We start from the raw sequence: 13063 nt of genomic DNA, 5'->3' as shown, positions 1-13063 counted from the left end.
ATCTGCATCCAGCCCAGCAATGACCGAGCCACCTCCGGAAGCCCCCTTGTCTCCCCTGCAGGAATGAGGGGGGTGCCATGGGCCTCAACCACGCCCCCTTCCTCCTCCCACCCTATTTCCTTTCCTCTTCTCCCCTTCCTCTCCCCCCAACTGCTCCGCAACATCTTAGAATGTAAAAAAAAAATAATATTAATAAATAAATAAACTTAAAAAAAATTAACTCAGTTCTGGTCAGAGGAAAAAAAAAACAATCCCCAAACTGGAAACTACCCAAATATCCATCAATAATAGAGTGAGTTAAAAAATTGTGTTGTATTCATTGAATGGGATACTATGTATAGTGAGAATGAACAACTATTACTGCATGAAAAATGCACTCAAAGCTCACAAAGGTAATGTTCAGCAAAAAGCCAGACCCACCAGAGTTTATACTGCAAGATCCCATTTATATAAAGTTCAAAGACAAAAAGAATCTATGATGTTAGAAGTCAGGATAGTAGTCAACCTTGGATGCGTGGTGAGGGGAACTTTGAGGGTGTTCGTTTATAAGTATGTTCAGTTTGTGAGAATTCATTGAGCGGTACTCTCTGAACCTGTGCATTTTCTATTTATGTGTTGTACTTTGATGAAAAGTTTATATTTTAAAGAATGGGAAGAAAATAAAAGTGATTAGCAAAAAATAAAAATAAGTCTTGTTCCAGAAAGCAATAAAGGGGCTGGTCGGTTACCTCAGTTAATGAGAGTGCAGTGTTGTAATACCAAGGTCAAGGATTCGGATCCTTTTACCTACCAGTTGCCAAAAAAAAAAAAAGAGGAAAGAAATAAAGATCCAACTTAATGAAAAAATAAACAGAAACTAATGATGAATCTGAGATTCTGAGCTGCTTCTCTCGGTTGTCTGTTTGGCTTAATTGTCTTGGGATTTCTTATCTGCCATGTTTTAGATGTAAACGTAATAACTACCAACAAGTAGATCAAACCACATGGAGTCATTCTATTTCATCTTTAGAATGTCTCGATGAGGGTTCGTTATTATTCCCATTTTCCAGATGAGGAAACTAAGGCCCAGAGAGATTTCTTAATTTGCCCTAAGTCAAAGGGCTAGTAAGTGACTGAACTGAAATCATTTCCTCTAAGTCCTGTTCTTTTTGCCATAACTCAGGGCCACCTGGAGTTGGCAGTTATACTTGGACTTCTAGTCTCTAGGAACAGAGGAGCAGAAGGCGGCTGGCACTAAGTGAGGGGAGAGTGGCAAGCAATCTTCATGATAAATCCACAAAGGAGGCTTTGTAACTAATTATGTCAAACCAACAAACAAGCAAGCAAAGCTTTTTTGGCATGCGAGTTAAATCCATTGTTCTTTTGCTGCTTTTCTGCTTAAATAATTAAGGAGCTTAAGTACAAGTTAAATAACCTCAAGTTAACAAAAAGAGAATGCCATTGACTTGATTGAGTTGTAATTGAAAATCTTTTTGGCTACTTTCAGTTAACTTTCTGCAGACACAAACTTTCCGTGAATGGTCATGGAATCATCCAACATGTTTTCAGTTGGATGGGACCACAGGGGCTTTCTGGTTCAACATTCCATCCAATGCAGAAATGCCTCTCCAGCATCATTGATGGTCATGATCTGACAAATACAAGGGTACTTCAAAAAGCTCATGGAAAAATGGAATTAAAAGATAATAAAGGCCTGGACGGTTATCTCACTTGGTTTAGAGCACAGTCAATGGTTCAGATCCTTGCACCAGCTGGCCAAAAAAGCAAACAAAGAAAAGATAATACAAATATTTCCATGAACTTTTTGGAGACCCCTCGAACGTTCAGTGAGAGCTTCCCATGGGCCAGATTCTTATTACAGCTCTCTGAAGTTGCTGTTATTAATATCTCTATTTTAGAAATGAGCAAATAGACTCAGAGAGGTTAAGCAATTTGCCCATAACACACAGCTAATTATAGCAGAATTGATCCAGACTCAGATCTTTCTGGCCCTGAACTTGGAGGGTTCAGCTGCTATGCTACTTCACTGCTCCATCCTGGCCTTGAGTCCCTACAGTGATGGTTGCATCATCATTTCCATGAGGCACTTCAGGCTGTGATTGGAAAACTCTATTGGGAAAATCTTTCTTATATCTAGCTGGAATCTCTCTTGTAACTTTCCTCTACAGGGCCTAGCTCTGCCCTCAAGAGTAATACCACTTAAAATCCCTCCTTTGGGGTGAAAGCCACTCCTCCAGACATTTAAAGTGAGGGGTTACATCAGTCTGTAATTTCTAGGATGATGTCAAGGGCTCTGATTACTCTTGGTGTACAGCAAACCACCCCATATCTTAGTAGGTCAAAAGCCACCAGTGAGTGCCTATTATCTCTCATGATTTGGGAAGGATTTGGGCAGAGTTCATCTGGGAGATTCTTCTGCTACATGTGCATTACAAGGGGTCAGTTGTTTTCAACCAGGGTCAGTGGTATTCAGCTTGTGGCTCGTCTGGCCTGAGGATCCAAGATGGCTTCATGTATGTGACTGGCACCTTGGAAGGGACAATCTCAGGACCTCTCCATAAGGTCTCGCCTGCAGGGTAGTTGGACTTCTTACGTGTCAGCTAATTGCTCCAAGGGTGAATGTTAAGAGAAAGGACATTGTATCTTCCAGTTTCTTCATGCCTGGGCTTGGAAGCTGGAACAGTGTCACTTCCAGGTCACAGCAGCCACAGAGCCCACCCAGGTTCAAACGGAGGGGACATAGACCCCACTTCTCAATGAAAGGAGTATCCATTTTTAATCTGCCATACTAAAGATCAGCCTAAATGTGTCCCTTTTTTCCTTGGTTGGAGGTGGTAAATACCAATTTGGGTTTGGAAGTCCTCCGCTGAACTTATTACCTTTTTTATTTGGGGGCATTTTAACTTTAGGGACTTCTTTTTCTAATCATTATATTAGTTATATAGCACAATCTTTACCAGTACTAATTATTTGTTGAAGTTAAAGATGAACTCATTAGTATTTTAGTCCTATAAGGATAGATCCTCCTTTTTTTTCCTTTTGTCTCATAAGGACAAAAGACTTTCTGATAATTCATTTGTAGCTTAAACACCTAAGAGTAGAGGACAGGTGGGTGCAGTAAAATATAGGATGTACGATACTAAATCAAAGGGTTTTTAAAATAGCTTAATTTATACTCTTATTGTATTACGTCATTTTCAATTTTCCATTCCCACAAAGCATTTCTGGTCTTTGATTTTTTAAAACAGCATCTTAAAGTTCTGTAATTCTGGTCAACGATGAAGCTCCTATGTGTGCATTTTATTTTCCGTTAGAAATTGAGGCAAAATTGAGTGGTCATTCCTCTACCTATATTAGCAGAAGGAGTTAATTGAAATTGTTTCTAATCTTTTGATCCTTGTCACACTGCTATGCAATAATACACTAAAGAATTTTCAGAAAGCAAATGTTGGGGACTTAGTGTAGCTCCCTGCCTTCAAAGTATTCCATTTTGTGGAGTTGCGCTAGCAGTTGATTTGCTAAAATAGCCAAAAGGTACTGTTTTGGAAAATAGAAACTGCTTTATGCAGAAGTAAAAGCAAGATGCTTTGGATGAGAGATATAAGGAATCTTCAAAAAGTTCATGGAGAGATTCACATTATCTTTTAATTCTATTTTTCCATGAACTTTTTGAAGTGCTCTCGTGTGAATTCATTTTTGCCAGGTTCCTTGCTTGAGTTCCCGAGGGAAATCTTGTATAATGATTCAAAAGCTGAAATAAGGGGTTTTTCATGGGCAAGTGTTGTTTGTTTGCCTATTTATTTATTAATTCCTTAAATAAGGACACACCTGTATCCATGACCCAACATAAAAAATAACACATTAGAGAGATCATTGAAGCCCCTCGTGAACTTCTCCTTGATTCTCTTCCTCCCTTCACAGGGGTGGCCACTTCTTTGAATGTGGTGATTATCATTCCCAGGCATGTTTTTTGGCCCTTACCACATGTGGCATATACCCATAAACAAAATGTAGGGTAGGGTTTTTAATGGTTGGGAAAGAGAATCAAAAGAATGATCTTTTGTGACACTTGAAAATTATATGAAATTCAGATTTCAAAGTCCGTAAGCAAAGTCTGATTGGAACACAATGTAAAGACATACTACTGTCTATGGCTGCTTTTGCACATCACAGAGGATCTGAGTAGCTGCCACTGAAACTGTGTGGCTTGAAAAGCCTAAAATATTTGCTATGTGACCCTTTACAAAAAAAAGTTTGCCGACTCCTTGTCTAGCATACGCACACACACATACACACAGTAAGTGATCTGGGTAGAAAAAGAGTAGGATATAGGCATGTGCCTTGGCCAAGAGGAGGCTGAAATGGACAAAAAGCTTTAAAACAACAACAAGACCCCACCCATACAGGCCAGCCACAAACAAAACAAACACAAAAACCCAGGTATTTTCCTGTCCCTTTCTCTTGTCTCAGGAGATCAGCATTAATTGACCTTTTCCCTCCCAGTTACCATCCCTGAATAGTATATCTTATTCCTCTGCTTTGAGCTTCTTTTCCTCTTGCTCTCACTTTTCCCACCCTCATGTCTACAAAACCTGCAAATTCCATTTGACCTGTGACAGAACAGCTCCAAGGATAAGTCACCTCCCCCTCCTGAAAGTTCTCACTTAGCAATACTTCGCCTGTGTCTCTGGTCGGACACATCGTGTTCCCTTGTGCTTTTCTTGTCTTCCTTTAGAATTCTCTCAGCTCACTGCACACAAAGAGACTGTGTCTACACCGGCTGCAGATAGACAGGGAAAGGCCAGCAAAGTAATTGAGCAACTGATCTTTTAAACATAAACCATATAAAGGATTGATGAGGATATTTCCATTTCTTTTGCAATAATAATAATAATAATTCCTCTTCATTGTTTCTTTAATGATGGATCTTCCCCTTCCCCAAGCCAGAATTACATAGATAATTGTCCCAACTGATGATTTCCTCTTCCAAGAACAGCTGAAGAACTCACAGTGCTAAGCACTCAGAGTGCCCGATAGTGCAGTGGTGAGGTTCACGGGCTTTGAAGTCAGGCTGTCCCATCTCTTAGCTGCAAGACCTTGGAGCTCTGTTAGCAAAGAAGAGGAGAAATAGCTATTGCATGGGCGATCTGTGGTGTCGCCAGAAAAGATAGAGTACAAAGATTAATAATACAATAATACTCATTCTTCAGCTTCAAAGGGCATTAAGCAAGTAAGTGAAATAAAACAATAAACCATAGAAAACGATAAATGCTACAAGGTAAAAAAAAATCAAGATGGAGAGTGATAAAGGATACAAGAGAGGTACAGCAAAGGTATTGGAGCGGAAAGGAGGGAGACAGTCTGAAGGGCTTCCTGAAGGAGTTGGCAGGGAAAAACGAGGATGTGGATCAGTGGAGTTTAGAGCAGGAATATTCTAAAGGGACAGCAGGAGCAAAGGCACTAAGACAGAGACGTTTTATCAAGTTGCATGTAGGAAACTGAAAACAGAATGATTTGGTTTAACCATGTGTGAAGGGAAATGGAGGGAAGACAACGGAGGTAGGGGTGAGGTCTGGTTAGGCAAAGCCTTGACTGTCAGAGGAGTTTGGGAGCTGTGACCGTTTCTATACTCCTGCCCATAAGATGTATAAGCGCGTAATGAAAGCTGTCGAGTCTGAGCTGTGTCCTCAGTTCTGGAAGAGCGCCACACCACAAGGGAGGCCTTGACTTTTCCTATCTGGGTCCAGTGTCACTCCATGCAGATTTGCTATCTCAGTACGAAAGATGGGAAAGAATGGAACATGCTGTTACGAAACGTCTCGGAGAGAACCAATCTGAGCAGCATTGTGCAACGACCCTCATCTCGATTATCACTTTCCAATCAGGAGAGAGAGCCCCGACTGCAGCGGAATATGCTCTCTTTTGTCTTCCTTACTCTTACACAGTCTGGTGCAGGGAAGAGGCCAGAGTGGAAATTTTCATATTCGAAGTGGGTGGAGGAGGGAGAGAAAAAATGACTTTCTAACTATTCCCTGGGATTGGTAGGGATCTTTATCAGGGTTTCAGGTACTTCTAAATCGACCTTCTTTGGGTCTCCTTCCTTCAGTGTGATGTTATTCAATGATGTCATTTAAAAGGTGGTTCACTGAATAAAAAATTAATGTTTTTAGAGTAAAGTGTGCCCCCAAGTGTTTTTATTGATACTAAGTTGGATGAGGAAGTTAGTAAACCTGACTAAGGTTCAGAATGCCATTTCAGTGTTGAAACAATGAATAGGGATTGTCAAAGTGTGGGAGGCCTGAGCCCCTCCATCAGGATGACCCTAGGGCTTTTCCTGAACATTCAGACTTCCCAGAATAGGAATCTCTGGCACGGAGCCTGGAAATCTGTATTTTGACATACACATGAAACGAAAGGTGATTTTTTGTGTGTGTGTGTGTGTGTGTGTCTTTTGTCTTTTTCCGTGTCCGGCAACGGATCGCAACCCTCAGTGTTGCCCCCGTACCGGACCAGGGACCGGCAACGGGATTGCAACCCTCGGTGTTGCTCCCGCGCCTCGCTCAGCCAGTGAGCGGGAACCGGTCTGTATGTGGGATCCGAACCCTCGGGCGGGAGCGCCGCCGTGCTTCCCAAGCGGCGCACTTATCCAGTGCTCCACCGGGCCGGCCCGAAAGGTGATTCTTTTTAAAAAAAATTTTCTATATAGTAAAATACACATAACATAAAATTTTCCATTTTAACCATTTTTAAGTGTACAGTTCTGTGGCATTAAGTACATTCACATTGTTGTGCAGCCATCATCATCATCCATCTGTAGAATGTTTTCTTTCACCTTCCCAAACTGAAGCTCATTAGACACTAACTTCCAATTCCACCACCCCTGGCAACCACCATTCTACTTTCTGTCTCTGTGAATTTCTCCACTCTCAGTGGAATCATGCAGTATTTGTCTTTTTGTGACTGGCTTATTTCACTTAGCGTAATGTCTTCAAGGTTCATTTATGTTGTAGCATGTGTTAGAATTTCCTTCCTTTTTAAGGCAGAATAATATCCCCTTTTATGTATGTAGTGCATTTTGTCTATCCATTCATCTGCTGATGAACACTTGGATTGTTTCCACCTTTTGGCTGATGTGATCTAGCTCTCACACATTTTCATCACCCCCAAAGGAGATCCCCATGCCCATTGAGAAGTCACTTCTCGTCTCATTTTTTCCCCAGCCTCTGACAACCACTAATCTGCTTTCTGTCTCTATGGATTTGTCTATTTGGAATATTTCATTGAAATGGAATCATACAATATGTGGCCTTTTGTGTCTGGCATCTTTCACTTAGCATATGTATAAGGTCCATCCATTTTATGGCATGTCCAGTACTTCATCCCTTTTTAAAGATGGAATAATATTCCATTGTATGGAGAATACAATATACATGTTGTATATCCATTCATTTGCTGATGGACACTTAGGTTGTTTTCACTCATTGGTCTGGTCTGTTGCTTTTAAAGGTAGCCACAACTGAGCTAAGTGCTGAGTTGTGTCTTATTCACAATGTCATTCACTAGGTGAGGCAGTGTGTCTAGAGGGACATCTACCAGGACTACTTAAACACCCTAGGTTAGAGGTTGCAAAGGAGGACCCCTAGATGTGTTTGCTCTTCCATGCACTGTTGTCTTGCCCAATCTTTAATCAGTTACCCACTTTAAAAACTTTTCACACACACACAAATCTGGATTTACATTTTGTTACAGAAAATCCAAGCTTTGTTCGTATCTGGCCAATACCCACCAGGCAGCTGTCAGCTAAGTTGAGTGTGGGCTGTCCCCTTCTGCCCCTTGTGTTGGGGAAAGCCCTCTTCAGTGCATCCCAGTCCCCACCCCTTCTTAGTGAGGCCAAAGGTCAGGAACCATTTGAGCCGCTATTTTTTTGAACAGTGGAGTTAAGAAGAAAGTAAAAGATTTCTTGGGCTCAGGACTTTATCAACAGCAGAAAAAAGAAATGGAATCTGCTGCCTTCTTTATTATCTTTTTTGCCCCTGCAAACTCTTACAATTGATGTTTAGATCAGTGTTCTTGATCAAGGTCTTCCATGTTTGTCATGTTCCTACATGCCAGAATTTTTAAAAACAGCTTTATTAAGATATTATTCATGTACTGTACAATTTACCCATTTAAAGTGTACAATTCAGTGGATTTTAGTATATTCACAGATATGTGCAACCATCACCACAGTCTGTTTTGGAACACTTAAATGTTATTATTATTATTATTTGGTGGCTGGCCAGTGGGGATCCAAACCCTTGACCTTGGTGTTATCAGCACCAACTGAGCCAACTGGCCAGCCCAGTTTGGGGACATTTAAACAGTCATTTTACCACAGTTAATTTAGAACATTTTCATCACCTCAAAAAGAATAGCAATAGCTTTTAAAACTCTTAATCCCCTTTCCCCTCAGACCTAAGCAATTACTAGTCAAATCCCAGCTTTTTGGGGGGCGGGGGGGGGGTGGCTGGCCAGTACTGGAATCAGAACCGTTGACTTTGGTGTTACAACACCATGCTGTAACTAACTGAGCCAACAAGCCAGCCCCAAATTCCAGAATTTGGGAGGGTGTTGGCTGTAATCCCAGAATTTTTGGTGGCACACTAGAAGGGATTGAGAGAGAACACAACACTAAACGTGTCAGGCAAAATTCTGGGACCATTGCTGTTGAAGTATGACAGTCTCCAGTTGCCTGTGAGAGTCTGCAGGGCCCCCTACTGCTTCTGCTTGTTGCCCTTTAATGCTGCCTGTGCCCCGCCCACTTTCTCTTACAAACTCATGATCTTTCTTTGGAGTCTTAATTCTAGCAAGATAATTTATAGTTGTGAACAGCTCATCACTGCATCCCAAGACTAATCAGGCAGCTGTCTCTGATGGACATTCAAGAGAAGGGAGATAGTTGTAGCAAAAATAAATGTGTCTCCTTGATCAAAGTCTGGCTACCACCTTGCCTCGGAAGCTTCTAGGCTCTCATCCAGGCCAGTGACCAACAATGTGAATTCCAGAAATAAAATCATTTATGCTGTCTATGCGTTAGTGTTTTTAAGGGAGTGTCATAGTTTCCTGCCCTCTCCAATATTTCTTCCTGTAGTTGGTCCTCCTTTGAGCAAAGCTGCAGTTTGAACTGGACATATGTAAGGACCTTCCAGGTTTTCTCATTATTCTCTTTGAGTGTTCAGTTGTGATGCTTTGAATCAAGAAAGGGAAACCACCCCAGAAATAATTACCTTGGTTGAGAAGCATTGAATTTTAGATGAGGAAGCCTCAGGGAAGTTGGAAAGTTCCCCCACAGAGCCTGCTGGACTCACCCTGTAAGCAGCCTTTAGTTTCCAGTTGGTCTAAGGTTGCGCTGTTTAGCAAATGAAAATGATTGCTTATTTATCTGAAATTTAGGTTTAATGGGGTACCCTATATTTTCTCTGGCAGCCCTCCTTGGCTACAGTCCAGGATACCATGTGGCCATGTTTTTGCTATGTGCCACTGGTGTTCTGAGTGGCGGGTCCTCAGGTCCAGGTCCAGGAGAGCTTTGCACGCCCCTTAAAGAAGTGGCAACTCAGTGGGGCAGGTGCTGGGTTGGGGGTCCCCTTCCCAGATGACACAGCCAGGCCCCACGAACTAGCCAGGCAAAAGAGATTCTGGCACATTGGTGACAAGTAGGAAAAACATGGACTTCAATGTTACTCATGGTGCCGTTTGGCAGAGGGCAGTGGAGGCCCATTGTGAGGCCAGCTTAGTCGCCTTGACCCTGGGCTACTCATCATTCCTAGAACTGCAACTTTGTCCTTTTACTTCCCTGAACTGAAAACTGTGAAAATGCCAGTAACCAGCATTTGTTTAAGGCATTACCATTTACTTGTCTAATTTAATGAGCAATCCTAATTAGGGGGGCATCACCCCCACCCCGGGCATCTCTTATGCCCATGATATAGACAAACCAAGGCCCAGAAGGGTTAAGGACCATGCCAGAAAGTCTTTCAGTTGTAAGTAAAGGTGCTAAGAATGCCCTACCCCACCCCTCCAATATGTTTTGTGGTGAAATTAACTCAAACTCTAAAACATGCCTGGAGGAGAAAAAAATCATAGAAGAGGAAGAAAAGGGCTGTTCCCCTTACTTTGTCTTCATAGTGTCTTCCTTTTTACTGTGTCCCTTCCCACAGTTTACTGTGTCCCTTCCCCCTGTGGCCTTTGCATATGTGGTTGTCTTTATTTTGCCCTTCCTTTCACCCCTTGCCCTTCTCCCCAGCTGAAAACACCACTTTCTTCAGGGAGCAAACACAGAGCCACAAAGGAGTAAAGAATCCTCTGTCATCCAGGAGCATTCTCTGCCATGCCTACTTTTGAAAAGTCTGACCCCACACTCCGGAGAAGACTCCAAATAACAGGAGGTTCTGTTCTTGGTGGTCAAAGGCTCACCTTCCAGGTTCTCTTTTGGTTTGTGGAGCTCTTCTTTCAAGATTGTTTAACATTAGGAATTATCATATTCTTTAGGGAAGACACCTGCCACTGCCACAACTCAATAGGGTTCTACACCCCAAACCTTAACTGGATGAACCAATGAGAATACAAGGCAGTTCTGTCCACATTCAGCACACACTGCTGAGAAATGTGAGGTGCTGGTGGTGGGGCATCTTATTTCTTGTGGATTTCTGCCCTATGGCCTAGCATGGTGCTGGGCATTTAGTGAACGCTTGTTGAACAGGGTGGCTTTGACACATCAGGTGTACTTTAGGGGAGGAGCTTGGTGTGGGGAGAAGAGGCCAAAGAACAGGGATGTGGGTGATGTGGGAAGAGGTGAAGAATGCCATCCTGCTTAGCACCTTCCAGACAGCCAAAGGATGCCTACGCTGCCTCTGCCTCCCAGAATATATTCATGCATTGGCTCATTCAATAAGTGTTCGCTATTTGCCAGGCATTGTGTTTGGTGCTGGGCGTCAGCAGTGAATAACGTAGACTCTGTGTCTGCCCAAATATCTATGTTCTTGGGCTGGCCAGTTACACAGTTGGTTAGAGTGTGGTGTTATACCATTAAGGTCAAGGGTTTGGATCCCCATACTGGCCCAACTGCCAAAAAAAAAAAAAGTCTGGGGGGAAAAGAAATCTATGTTCCCTGCGTCTTGCTTGATGGATGACCTATCATGATCTCATTACTAATAGTAGGAGCATGGTCAATAAACCATGCTTGATCGTGTGTGGAAACACCTCTGTCTTGTGGAGCTGCCTGGATCGGCTTTGATTTTGTTGTGAAGTGTGGATGCTAAGACAGGCTTTGCCCTGAGAAGCAACACCATTGTGGTTACTCAGGTTAACCAAGACCTCCAGTATGAGGCAAGGTCATGACAGGCAGTTGTGATGTATGTACTTTTTCTTTACACAAGACCTTTAAAAGTCAGTTTATTAGAGTCTAATGAAACAATTAGGAATATTTATAGGGGTAATTTAGTTGCTTCCTATTTCTACATTAAAAGTCACAGTTTTGGGGGGTTTTTTTCTTGGTAGGAAAAGTCATAGTTCTTGATCATTACAAACTTATATCTGATGTTCTGAAATGTAAAGGATACATAAGAATTAGCTTGGAAGGAACTTGATCTTATTTACCCCTTTTCTTTTTCATTTGGCACATGAATTTCATTCCATTACCAATCCCCCCCCGCCCCCATGCACAGCAAAGTTTTAAAATAAACAGCAGCAACTCTGTTTTCCTAGTCTAACTAACATGGAAACACCTAATCCTCTTAGTTTTTTGATTTTGCAAACAAAGATTTGTTGGGATAAAATCTTTAAGTAGTCCAATCACATGGACTAGGTTTTCATTTAATGACCCCAAATAAAACCTGTTAGAAAAGCAAAGTAATGAATTAATAATGTCCCTCAGAGTCATTTTCTCTGCCTTAATTTTCAATCACAGGTTGTGCAACTTTAATAGGGCAGTGACGAAGCAATGAATTCACCTCTGTGAGTAGGGGACAGTCACCTCACATTATTAGCTAATGCTCTGTTCAGCTTTCTGATCTTTCCATTTTGAGCGAACAAAAAACATGGCCAACAGCTGTGTTGTCCAATACAATAGTCACTAGTCACCTGTGACTACCGAAATGTGGCTAGCATGACTGAGCTGAATTTTTAATTTTAATTAATTTAAATTTAAAAACTGAATCAGCATTAATTATTTTTATTAAACACAACTCTATTGGGAAGCTTGTAAGTACATTTGGAGCAATGTGTGTGCGTGAGAACTCTACTTCAACTGTAAATTTTGTGTAATACAGATCAAGTATTTCTGATGTAAATTTATTATTCACATTGGGATGTGCTGTTAGTGTAAAATACACACCAGATCAAAGAGACTTAGGGGAAAAAAAGAATGTGAAATATCTCAATAATTTTATAATTTTTCATATTGATTACATGTTGAAATGATAGTGGTTTGGATATGTTGGGTTAAATAAATGATATTATTAAAATTGTCACCCTTTTTTTTTTTATAGTTTTCAAATGTGGCCACTAGAAAATTTATTCTTTTATTCTTTTTTCTATTTTGGCGGCTGGCTGGTACAGGGATCTAACCCTGGACCTTGGTGTTATCAGCACCATGCTCTAACCAACTGAGCTAACCAGCCAGCCCCCAAATATTTAATCATATAAGTGTCTCCCATTACATTTCTAATTGACAGCGCTGGTCTGTTGAATTTGGAACTGAAGGTCCCATGTAATGGTTCACAGGGTTTTCACCAGTTTACCTTGTGAGAACTTCATCATGAGCTCAGTTTACAATAAATAAAATTGGAGGGGTCAATGGTAGATTTGCATTTTTTTTTTTTTTGTCTTTTTCGTGACCAGTAAGGGGATCGCAACCCTTGGTGTGGTGTCGCCCACACCGCGCTCAGCCAGTGAGCGTACCAGCCATTCCTATATAGGATCCGAACCCGCGGTGGGAGCGTCGCTGCGCTCCCAGCGCCACACTCTCCCGAGTGCACCACGGGGTTGGCCCTAGATTTGCATTTTAAACAAATCATATCACATAGCA

The 13063-nt window shown here is 41.7% G+C and overlaps 1 non-coding gene across 1 annotated transcript; it reads right to left on the bottom strand.

Moving 5' to 3' along the window:
- Positions 1 to 12582: 12582 nt before the first annotated feature.
- TRNAI-GAU lies at positions 12583 to 12656 on the bottom strand. The gene has a single exon. It is a non-coding gene; the product is annotated as a tRNA-Ile (tRNA).
- Positions 12657 to 13063: the final 407 nt, after the last annotated feature.

This window comes from Galeopterus variegatus, unplaced genomic scaffold (genome assembly GCF_000696425.1).
Source record: "Galeopterus variegatus unplaced genomic scaffold, G_variegatus-3.0.2 Scaffold214, whole genome shotgun sequence".
In the NCBI taxonomy this organism is placed as follows: domain Eukaryota; kingdom Metazoa; phylum Chordata; class Mammalia; order Dermoptera; family Cynocephalidae; genus Galeopterus; species Galeopterus variegatus.
The sequence above is the reverse complement of the archived record's forward strand: the minus strand, read 5'-3'. Positions and strand labels throughout refer to the sequence as shown.